General features: G+C 43.2%; 1 long non-coding RNA gene across 1 annotated transcript; it reads right to left on the bottom strand.

Moving 5' to 3' along the window:
- Positions 1 to 647: 647 nt before the first annotated feature.
- LOC139038504 (uncharacterized) lies at positions 648 to 6,870 on the bottom strand. The gene is made up of 2 exons (XR_011491549.1): positions 6,235 to 6,870; positions 648 to 4,562 (listed from the first exon to the last, which is right to left on the bottom strand). It is a non-coding gene; the product is annotated as an uncharacterized lncRNA (long non-coding RNA).
- Positions 6,871 to 9,166: the final 2,296 nt, after the last annotated feature.

Genomic DNA, 9,166 nt, shown 5'->3' with positions numbered 1-9,166 from the left:
AACGATACCGAGAATAAAGTAGGATACAAGTGAACCTTGAAAACACGATGCTAAGTGAAAGAAGCCAATCACAAAAGATCCACGTATTATATGACTGCATTTACATGGAAAGTCCAGAAGAGGCAGATCTATAGAGACAGAAAGTAGGTAAGTGCTTGCCAGGGTCTTGGGGGGTGGAGGAATGGGGAGTAATTGCTAATGAGTATAGATGGTTTTTTGAACTTTCCTGGTGGGTCAGATGGTGAAGACTCTGCCTGCAATGTAGGAGACCTGGGTTTGATCCCTGGGTTTGGAAGATCACCTGGAGAAGGGCATGGCAATGCACTCCAGTATTCTTGCCTGGAGAATCCCATGGACAGAGGAGTCTGGCAGGCTACAGTCCCTGGGGTCTCAAAGAATTGGACATGACCAAAGAAACTTAGCATACACACACACACACACACACACAAAGAGTTGAACACAAATTAGCGACTAACACTTGCACCTTCACGGGGTTTCCTTAGGGCTAATAAAAATGTTCAAAAACTAGATAATGTTGATAGTGACAAAATCACTTGAATATACGAAAACCCACTGAATTGTACACTTTTAAGGAGTGAATTTTATGGTACCTGAATTATATCTAAATAGAGCTATTATTTAGAATGTTGTCTCAGCAGAGTTCAAAAATCCATTTATTTCATTTTTGTCATAATACAGCAGGACAATTTTTGGTTATCTTAAATTGCATTCTAACACAGGCTGGGTAAAAATCAGTGTTCATTTGTTGGATATTTTTTGTGCTTATGGCCAGTCTATAAAGGGCTTGAAGATGAGAGGCACTTATAAAGAATAAGTGGCAAAAATATTTTATCCCAGTTTTCAATCAACTCTACCCTCATGTCCGGGCAATTGTTGGAATAAAACTTTAGCCCCCTGGATAAGATCTTTGACTTTCCTCCTGGCATTCACCATTCCCAGCCCTCTGCCTAATTTGTGCAGTCTTTCCAAGACCATGCCTCTAAGGTCTGCTTCTGGGGAAAACCAACATTTTGAACAGTGACAGGAGTTTCAGATTCCAGCTTTAATCCTCACTAGGGTAGATGAATGTAAGCAAGTGTTACACACAGTCTCAGGCCAGGGACAGACCAGGCAATTCTTTCATAGCAGAGTTTCTGAAAATAAGGTGAAAGAAAACTTATTGAGTCCAAAATGTTGGTTTCCACAGGAGCAAAGCAAGTACTCATCTAACCCAGAAGGAGACTCAATTTTACTGAACATGTAAATAGTCTTGGGGGCTTCCCTGATAGCTCAGTTCATAAAGAATCCTCCTGCAATCGGGGAGACCTGGGTACGGTCCCTGGGATCCTCCCACCCCAAACAGTCTTAGAATGGAACATATCTGAGTTACCTGCCATTAACTGACTTTAAAAGTCATGAAGAAAGCTGAGTGCCGAAGAATTGAGGCTTCTGAACTGTGGTGTTGGAAAAGACTCTTGAGAGTCCCTTGGACTGCAAGGAGATCCAACCAGTCCATCCTAGAGGAGATCAGTCCTGGGTGTTCACTGGAAGGACTGACGCTGAAGCTGAAACTCCAGTACTTTGGCCACCTCATGTGAAGAGCTGACTCATTGGAAAAGGCCCTGATACTGGGAGGGATTGGGGGCAGGAGGAGAAGGGGATGACAGAGGATGAGATGGCTGGATGGCATCACCGACTCAATGGACATGAGTTTCAGTAAACTCCGGGAGTTGGTGATGGACAGGGAGGCCTGGTGTGCTGCAGTCCATGGGGTCACAAAGAGTCAGACACAACTGAGCGACTGAACTGAACTGAACTGAAATGTCATGAAAATGAAAGCCCATCCAATGGCCTTTAAAAATTCAAGTCATTGACTTTGAAAGTGTTCTCTGTATTTTTATGACACAGGTAACCCAGTGCTCAAATTGGGGGTGGGGGGGTGTCTCTCTGGGAGATTTTTTCATCTTTTGAGCAACAGCTGAAAATTGACAAGCTGATTTCATCTGGGATTCAAGCCTGCGCACAGCTCTCGCCACATTCATTGAAAGGTGTTTAGCGCAGAAGGATGATCTGCAGACTATCTGATAAGAAGGAAGCAAAGGCCTTGACACCCCGTCACCTGCATCGCAGTCGCATTTGGCAGAGCTGCGAGAGACACAGGGCGGGGCGGGAGCACACAGCCTCAGTCACTCAACAAGAGCTTTGCAGAAGAGCTTTTTGGGAGTGAGAGGGCAATTCCGGATCAAGAAGACTTCGACAGTGCCTGTTAAAATTTTATGGAGTATTTTGTTCCCTTTTAGCCACATCTAAGACTCCTAGGTGACTTTCATGTCATGAGGGATTTGCGGAGCAAAGGCAAATATGTTAATGGAGAAAAGACTTGGGGTCAAAGGTAACAGTGACCCAAAAAAAGTACTGGAGAGTTTTTAGGCAAAAAATAAAACAGAAAATGAAAGCTTTCATTTCCCGAATAGTGAATAGTGACAAGTCCCAGGAGAGCCATAATGGGCTCTGGGTAGAGAAGATCATAGTCTGCAACTTTTTGTTTTGTTCAAGATTAAAATGCAAACTAAGTTTTATTTAGCATTTTATTAAATCCCTTAGAGAGTTATTCCTTACAATGTTTTTGATTCACTCAAAAAAGTCAAATAATGTTTTATTTTTAAAAGAGAATTAAAAAACAGAGGCTTTATTCCATGTAACATTAAAATAAGTTTCTACTTTAAAATTTCAGCTAGTAAATAAAGTCTCCCCTTAGGGTACTTTTCAGGAAGTCTAAGCAAATTGTTATCTTAACAAATATTTGAATGATAATATTTCCTTTAAAAGAAGAAACTGGTGCTCAGTTCATCTTTGGTATTTTGAAGAGGTGAGTGTATGAATCAATAGATCATGATACATATACTGGGAAAATTGGTTATCTTTGAGTTAAGGTGAAATGTTACATTTTGAGTGTATTTCAAGTTATACAAAGCTTGATTGTGATTTGCAACAATATGTCTCAGATTTTGTGTGTTTTTGGAGGATCAAAATGCTTAATGAGTTCTGAGTTGATTTTGGAGATTTTAACAGTGTTTGAGAGTTAGGGTACAAACACCTTAAAAAGAAAACCATCTTATTTTGTCCACAAGTTTTTCAGTTCACAAACTATTTTACCTCCAGTGGGCCAAGAGGTGGGTACATTCAGGATTCAGGAACACTGGAACATCCTACATGATTTTGATCCTTTCTTTGCCTGTAACAATTATGTAAGTTTGAAACAATCCCTAACTATTGCAGTACTTATCAACTTTCTGCCTTGGAAAAGAGGGAATAGCCCTTAAGATCCTGCATTATTTTTGTGTAATCACATTCCAGTGGGAAACAGACATTTAGCCAAACTTACATCAGCACCTCCTATGATAGTTATTAGAAATTAAGTATAGGAAAAAATGTTGCTATCTATTGCATTTTTGTAGCTCTGTTTAAAAAAAAGAAAGATATATTTTGACTCCTCCTTTCCACACTTTCCTGCTGATTACAAATATTTTTAGCAAATAATGACATGTTGGCATTTGATCATTCTTAAGAATCTACTAAATAAAAGAAATTGTACCATGCTATATTTGTCTCCTAGGGCTGCCGTAGCAAAGTACCACAAACTGAGTGGCTTGACACAACAGATGTGTCTTGTCTCACAGTGCTGGACCGCGCTCTCTCTGACGCCCAGAAGGCAGAATCCTTCTTGTCTCTTCCTGGCTTCCAGGGTGGGCCGGCCACCTCTAGCATTCCTTGGTTGTAGGTGTATCACTCAGGCTGTCTATGGTCACATGACATTCTCCTTGTCTGTCTTATCGTCATCCTTCCTGTGTATCTGTTTCTGCATCCAAATTTCCCCCTTTTATACTGACACCAGTCAAGTTTGATCAGAACCACATCTTAATGGCCTCATTTAAGCTTAATCTTCTGTGGAAAGATCCTACTTCCAGGTAAAGCCACATTGCGGGGCTAAAATGTCAACATATCTTTTTGGTGGGGACACAATTCAACCCATAACACTTGTCATCTATACAAATGTATGAATAACCACAACCCACAAGGTATTATGCTCAGATTTAGGGAAAACAACCTTTGGTTTATAGCATCAAATACATATGGAAGCAGGGTGTAAGTCTTCAGATAGGCGAAGACGAATCCGATCTTATAAGTATCTCGTCCCCTCCGATTGGCGGCATCGCTAATGGCTCACCAGTCAGCTCTCCATCCCTCCAGAGAGGTAAGCAATTGGCCTCAGCTTGGAACTAGCCATTGAAGTCAGGATTCCGATTTGGACAGTCAGTCTGAGTCTTGGTGCTTGCTCACTCCAGAGTCCTAGCTTTTCATTTCACAACTTAAGAAACTACAGCTCAAAGAAGCAACCTTCGGAGAAGAGTTACCAAGCCTTCTGAGTAGCGTCGGTTTTCACTTTCAGGTTTTAGGTGTTAGCAGATCTCTGTGCATCTCAGGATTTCTGGTCAGTCAGTTAGTAGAAGTAAACAGTAGCTGTGAATGTTTCTTCATTCTGTATTTTTCTGTTCTGCCCCCTGATGATACAATGAAGTGGCTTAAGTAACTATTTCACACACACACCCACATACACACAAAGGCACGCTTTCACTGCTGCACTTACACACACTTACAAACATACAGATGCATGCATGCGTGCACACACACACACACACACACACACGCCTTTCCATCTTCAAAGCCTCTGCTCATAACACCTCTATCATCAAGAATGTGCCTCGATCCCTGTTCCACTGCTATCTCACTTCAATCCAGTTCCTCGGAAACATTTCGCCAGGATGACCTAAGGGGTGGCCTCTCCCTGGATCTTCGCCCTGCAGGCCTCTGGGAGGGCTGGGAGAGAGGCGCCTCCTTTGTGCACGCCCCCACCCCCAAGTGCCCTGCGCAGGCTCCGTGACTAGATCTATCAGTCTGCTTCTGTGAATCGTTTCTTGGTCAGCTTCCTGAGGGCAGACGGTAGGTACTAAATCACTCCTGGTGCTTAACAGAGTACTTGGCACACAGTGCCCCTTAAACAGCACATACTGAATAAATGAATGAGTGAATAAATAAAGGAGAGAAAATGGGATGAAGCTGGGAACTGACTACAGCCGCCTTATCACACCTAGATTGTATTAGACGGGTCAGAAGTGATTGGCCACATATTTTAAGGGTATTTTTCCATCTGCTCAGCCAACAAACTCCACGGATGAGCAGAGACAGAGGGACTAGAGTGAGGATGGGGAGCAGGGGCTGGCAGGAGAGATGCTCCCTGGTCAGATACTACATACAAGTGTTCCCCTTTTGGTCAACACTGTCCCGAGTCAGCTTGAGGTAAGAGTTAGATGGAGTCCTGAGCCAGACAGCTGGTGTTTGTCATGTGGAGTAAAATTAAAGCTTTGCTTTCTTCCATTCTCAGGACGGAGCTAGTGGCAGAAGCTAAGCTCTGTTGAAGTAAAGAGGTAAGATGACCACTGCTGGGGTCAAGGAAAGCTTCCCTGTCTGTACTTGCACAGGAAGGCTCCTTGGGGGTCAAAAAGGGAGGAGGCACCAGCCTAGACTAGGTGTGGACAGACCCCCACAGGCTTCCCTGGAGGCGCAGGCAGTAAAGAGTCCGCCGGCAGTGCCGGAGACCCGGGTTCCATCCCTGGGTCGGGAGGATCCCCTGGAGGAGGCATGGCAGCCCACTCCAGTAGTCTTGCTTGGAGAATTCCATGGACAGAGAAGCCTGGTGGGCTACAGTCCCTGGGGTCCCATGGAGTCAGATATGGCTGAGCCACTAACACCAACCCCACAGGCTTCTGCAGTGGACTCTTAGCAAAAAGTTGCACATTCATGTTGGGGAGGGTCCTGGGACCAGTCAAGTGTGAAAAAAGAAAAGAATATAATGGGTCAAAGGTAAACAAAGACCCGGAAGGACTGTCCTGTATAAATGATTTATTTATGTAGGATATTTTAAAAATTGGAGTATGGGCTTCCCCGGTGATTCAGCAGTAAAGAAATCTGCCTGTAATTCAGGAGATGTAAGAGATGCAAGTTTGATCCCTGGGTGAGGAAGATCCCCTGGAGGAGGACATGGCAACCCACTGCAGCATTCTTGCCTGGAGAATCCCATGGACAGAGGAGCCTGGTGGGCTACATACAGTCCACGGGGTCACAAAAAGTCAGACACGCCTGAAGCGCTTAGCACACACACACGGACGTACTTACTTGCTTTACAATGTCGTGTCCGCCTCTGCTGCGCCACATCCTGGACCAGCTGTGTGTGTACGCACACCCCTTCCTTCGTGGGCATCCCTCTCGCCGCCTACACCCCTCGTTTAAACTCAGGAGTACTGCCCTCCTCATCCAGCACGCACGCAGTCTTCTCCAATGTGTATTTCTGCCTCATTCTGACTTACACTGTCTCCCCGTGTGCTCTCCCATGAGTTGCGCTGCGTCTCTAATGAACTTTGTTTCTGCAGTCTTTGCCTCCTGGAGACATTTTTGCTTTCAAACGGGGGCAGGAGCCAGGGCCCTTTGCTTCAGCCCCTGGTGGGCCCGCAGCTGAATTCAGCTCCTCGGCAGGAAAAGAAGCGCCTGCTTCAGGACCGCCGGCCTTCTGAGAGCAAGGCGAGAGGACACCGACCCAAAACGCGGGGTCCCGCGCGGCTGAGGCACACCTGGCGGGCTCCCCGGAAGCTTTCCTGTCTTACAGGGAAAATTTCATCTCCACGTGTATGAAAATAAATCAAACGAGGGAAAAAAGACACTATGTAGAGACGTTTGAAGCTGTGAAGTAGAACGTTCTGAACTGTGGGAAGAAAGCTCATATAACCTTCAAACCAACCTCCTCCCCACTGCTTGGCAAAGTGTTAAAGACATTTTTTTTTTCTTTTCCAAGGACTTTTACAAGTGGATTGATGTTTGACTAAATCAGACTCTGGACTGTGCTGCCAATTTTCGCTGCCTACTCATTGTGGGGGGTGTGCAGCAATTCTAACAAAAAAAGACTGTCTATTGAGAAGTAAGGTTACAAAAAACATTTTGAAAAATTGATCATGCATTAGAAAAAAGCCTAGTTCAATGTATTTTTCACCACAGAGAGAGAAATGAGCCCCTTTTAGTCTAGTGAGGAGGAAACAGCTCTGAACATGGACTCAGAAGTCTGGACATGAACCTGAGTTCTACCTTTACTGGCTGGGACCTTGAATAAGTTATGAATGTCAGCTTCCTGATCAACAAAATGGTGAAATGATGCCTATCTCACAGGATTTTTATGAAAGAAAATAATTAACATAAGGAAAAAAGTAAGCTAGAGTAGTATCTTCATTATTTATTGGAAATAAAAATTACCTGCTTTAATTGCTTAAAAACGACAATGTTTACCAAAAAGATTTCTCTTTTATTTTGTTGGTAATCTCAACCACAGTTTTAATCACCAATAAAATTAAATATTAATTTCCTAATATGTTTCTCATGGAATATTTTTTAAAAAATCTCCCAGCAGAAGCAGCTGAGGTTGGTGAGAAATCTATGAACAGAAGAGCAAAGACATCAGTAAAACCCAAGACAGAGTCAGCAGCAGGGTCATCGCTCAGCTGCGGCCTGATTTTCCCCGGAATTTCTCAAAATATAGGGGAGGAACAGGAGCAAAACACAGCTACGTGGTGTCCAACGCTCTTAAATCAGTGACTTTCAGATTAAAAAAAAAGCAACACAACCAAACACCAAATGCAAACACCTTGGTAGCATCCTTCAGTTCTGAAGAATCAGAGGCTGCAGGATAAAGGCCAAGTTATACTTGGTTTACAAAAAGCTCCCAGGTGATTCAGCCAATCTGAGGAGCTACCGTCAGAGGTAATACTTTGATATTTATAGGCAGCTTTTTCTGACATCATTAATTGTGATTCCAAAGTGCAAGGTGTAGTGCATGCTAAGTCATTTGTCATGTCCGACTCTTTGCAAACCTGTGGACTGTAGCCTTCCAGGCTCTTCTGTCCATGGGATTCTCCAGGCAAGAATACGGGAGTGGGTTGCTATTTGCTCTGCTAGGGGATCTTCCTGACCCAGGGATTGAACCCACATCTCTTATGTCTCCTGCATTGGCAGCAGGGTTCTTCACCACTAGACCACCTAGGAAGCCCTAAGGTGTAGTAGAGGATAATATTTATCAAAAATGTAAAATTCTACTATAGCTAAATTGTGAAGAATATTCACCTGTTATATAAGGTGCCCTTCTTTTCTTTCATCAATAACATGTCATCTTCCTTTGAATCTGAATAGACTTTAGGTAATCTTGTAAACATTTTTTTAATGTGGATGTACTGCCTTCTTCATTCAAGAAATACATCTGTGAGTTGGATTCCTCATTAAACTGTTTGAAAACACCAGGCCCTGTTGAGGCTCTCCTCTTCTAGCATTCTGTCTGCACAACAACACAGTGAAGCAGGTACTAATGTTATTCCTGAGCCAGCAGATACTGAGAGCTTCATGACTTGCCTACAATCACACAGTAAGTATCAGTGCCAAGATGTGAATCAAGGTGGTCTTGTTTTTAGGGCCCTTCAGTATCAGTGTCTTAGAGGAATTAATTGCACCATGATTAGGCATAAGCCTTACAGCCAGGCCAGCTGCAGTCTCATCCACAGGACACATAGCACATTGTGCCTCAGTTTCCCCCTTTCTAAAATGGGGTTAAGTCATAAAGTTGTTATGAGAATAGAATGTGATAGCACATGTAAATTTCAAGGCATAGAGTGAGTGCTCAATATGCACGGACATCCAGTCACCATTGAATGATGTCTAAACAGACCTGGAGATTGTCTAAGAGAGAGCCCTGTGAACAGAAAGGATCAGTTAGGTCTGCTCAATCTGGCAAATTTTTGTTATTAATACCCTTTTGAAATGCTAAGAGCTTCCCTCACTGGGACCACGCACATAATCCAAACCCAGAAAAAAATTAAGTTACTAGTCTGCGTGCAGAGCTGAAATAATCTCATCCACTACTGATAGTCAACTAACAAAGTGAAATAAACAAGAATGAAAAACTATTTAAGTTTTCATATAGACTTTCCTTTTATTTATTTCTCTAGCCTTGCATTTTTTTCCTCTCTGAGAATATTTGTGTGAGACCTTTGCTCTAGTTATTGATTTACAGAAA

This window comes from Odocoileus virginianus, chromosome 15, assembly GCF_023699985.2.
Source record: "Odocoileus virginianus isolate 20LAN1187 ecotype Illinois chromosome 15, Ovbor_1.2, whole genome shotgun sequence".
Taxonomy (NCBI): domain Eukaryota; kingdom Metazoa; phylum Chordata; class Mammalia; order Artiodactyla; family Cervidae; genus Odocoileus; species Odocoileus virginianus.
This window is presented reverse-complemented; position numbering and strand designations above follow the sequence as displayed.